The 2,932-nt window shown below is 39.1% G+C and overlaps 1 pseudogene; it reads right to left on the bottom strand.

Moving 5' to 3' along the window:
* Positions 1 to 295: 295 nt before the first annotated feature.
* On the bottom strand, positions 296 to 1,718 carry LOC149145636 (putative carboxylesterase 18 pseudogene; annotated as a pseudogene).
* Between the last annotated feature and the right edge of the window lie 1,214 nt (positions 1,719 to 2,932).

Genomic DNA, 2,932 nt, shown 5'->3' with positions numbered 1-2,932 from the left:
TTCGTGGCCATCTCATCCTATAGATAAAACAGATAGGTCTGATACTAAAAAGTTCTGAGCTCATACAAAATAATTGTCCAGATATCTAACAGATATATCATGATAAGTCAATATTAAAAAACCACCCCAAAAAAAAGAAAAAGATCCACATGTGAAAAAGGATCCACATAAACCACAGTGAAAACGATGAGAGAAAATATAGACCAAACATATATATATTTAAATACAGTTTTATTTTTAACTGAGGAAATGTTACAATTTCAATTTCAACATAAATCATATATTAAGATTCCTGTTAAAAAAAAGGAAAAAACAGGTTACTATTTGCAGAGAAGAAAGATTAAAACTTATCTACATCCATACCTCCTTCGTGATCACCTGTGACTACTTCCAGGAATTGTGGTTTCCACACTTTAGTCTATTGGAAAATATTAAAAAAACTAACAGTAATTGCATAATATTATCGGTATTATGACACGTAGGCTAACCTCTGCAACTTAGTTCTGCAGGAACTCGCGAAGATCGTCAAGAAACTTAGAAGACAGATCATAGGGAAGCAGATGAAAGGCATGAATGCCCTCCTCATAGAACAGAAGCTCTACCTCTTTGCCCATCTTTTTCATATACTCAACGTACTGGAGATCCCGATCTTTGAGGAGGTCCAGCCCACCCACCACCACCAACGACGGAGGCAACGATAGCCCCAATATGTCGGGAGAATCGACGCCCATTACGTTGGCCGCGGGGTGGTCTCTCGTGGCCCCTTCCGGCAGAAACGCCTTCCAAAACCAATCGGCGGCCTCCAACGTAATGAGCGGAACACCGTTGCTCAACCTCAACTCCGCCGGCGTCCTTTCCTCTCCCCCAAAGTAAGGCTGAACGAGCACGTGGCCCACGACGTTGACTGGACTCATGTCCCCTTCTCCAGCTACGCGGCATCCGACATGGTGGACGATGTTCCCGCCCGCGCTCTCGCCCATCAAGAAGCACCGCGACAGATCAGCGTTCGGAGGCAGGTAACCACGCCCGCGGTCGCGAAGCCACGCAACGGCCGCGAAACAGTCATCGTAGGCGGCAGGGTACTTGTGCTCCGGAGCCAACCGGTAGTCCACCGAAACAACGACCACGCTTCGTCGCTTGGCGAGCCTACGACAGAATGTGTCGTAGGACTCGTCGCTCGCCGAGAGCATGCAGAAACCGCCTCCGTGGAAGTAGACAACAACGGGCAACGTTCCGGCTTCGTTGACGGGAACAAAGAGACGGATCCATACGCCCGTGGCCTTGTCGATGACGGTGTCTTTGGTATAGACTCCGTGAGTGGGTGTCTCGTTGGCGGGAGCCTTGGGGAGCGTCCACGCTAATAAGCTCCGATTAATGGTGCCGTCGTTTCTCCTGCAGAGATAGCACCCTGTTTTCGCGAACCAACAGAGCCAATGGACGCGCCGAGGGAGAGAACACACCAGGGCCGACTCCACGCTCCCTAGTTCACAATCGCGCCCCATTAATTAAAAAACAGAAGAAAAAAATGGGAAAAATTTCACCGTTGCAGTGGCACAGTCCGATCTCGCTGCCTGCAAACTCAAATTCTGAGATTCATCGCCGCGATCGATTATATGTCACTGTAAACGAGGGGAGAGTTAGGTGTGGTGCATGGCTGGTGAGGTATGAATTGGGGAGTTAATTCACATGAGTCAGATGTTACAGCCAGCTTGACAGCACCAATGCCTTAAATCTCACCAAACGATGAGGACAAGAAATAAATTTAAATACATGATACATTAAATGCTGAAACAGACTGTCCCTCTCATAACCAGTGATCACTGATCTAATTTAACTGCTTGAAACTGGAGAAACGGTACTTGTGCATAGGTGTCGCGTAAGCTTCCGGAATCTTGAAAACGGTCCTTCAGTTTCTCAAGAGTCTGGATCAGGGTTGAAAACGGTCCTTCAGTTTTCTCAAGAGTCTGGGTCAGGGTTGGAATTTGATAGGCATTTGTGGGTTAAAAGCTATTTTAAACTTAAAATATATTTAATTTGATGGGTATTTTGTGGATCCTGGTTGGAATTTTATGGATTAAAAACTATTTTAAATCTAAAGAAATATTTAATTTGATAAGCATTTTGTGGCCTAAAACTATTTTAAAAGTAAAATATATTTAAAAAATTTAAATGATTATTTTGGATAATGTATAAAAAGTATTATTATTTATTTTAACAAAAATTTATTATTATTATTATTATCTTTTTTTTATTATTTTTTGGTTTTATTTTTTTCCATAAAACTCTATTAATACCTTATCTAACACCTTTCCATTAACTAAAATTTCCCTTCACTTCCAACATAGAACATATGAAATACTCTAATAACATGGAACATATGAAGTATTATTATAAGCCCAAAATGGTATTGTCAACCATTAAACATTAATTTTTTGTCTTAATTTTTTTCCACAAAACTCTATTAATACTTTATCTAACACCTTTCCATTAACTAAAATTTCCCTTCACTTCCAACATAGAACATATGAAATACTCTAATAACATGGAACATATGAGGTATTATTATAAGCCCAAAATTTAGAATCTTTGTCAAGTACAATTTCTAAATGAACAAATCTTCTACTACAAAATTTTGGAATTAAATTTATTATTATAAAACTTTGGAATTCAAATTTATTACAAAATTTAATTTTGAAATTCAAATAATATTCAAACCTAATACAAAATTTAATTTTGAAATTCAAATAGTTTATCTTATTAGATGTGCTTTGCATTCTAATTTTATCTTCAGAATCACACAAACTCCAACCTATTTTATTCTTGCAGTTATAACCTTAATAATCAATGAAAAAATATGGCATTTGTGTATGATTTCTTAGTTACCATTTGAATTAATTTTAGTTAGAGTGCACTGTGAATTGTATGATTGATT

The sequence above is a fragment of the Pinus tabuliformis genome, chromosome X (assembly GCF_031772625.1).
Source record: "Pinus tabuliformis cultivar Carrire ecotype Pingquan chromosome X, CPIR1, whole genome shotgun sequence".
NCBI lineage: Eukaryota > Viridiplantae > Streptophyta > Pinopsida > Pinales > Pinaceae > Pinus > Pinus tabuliformis.
Note: the sequence above shows the minus strand (reverse complement) of the source record. Positions and strands in the feature narration are given on the sequence as shown.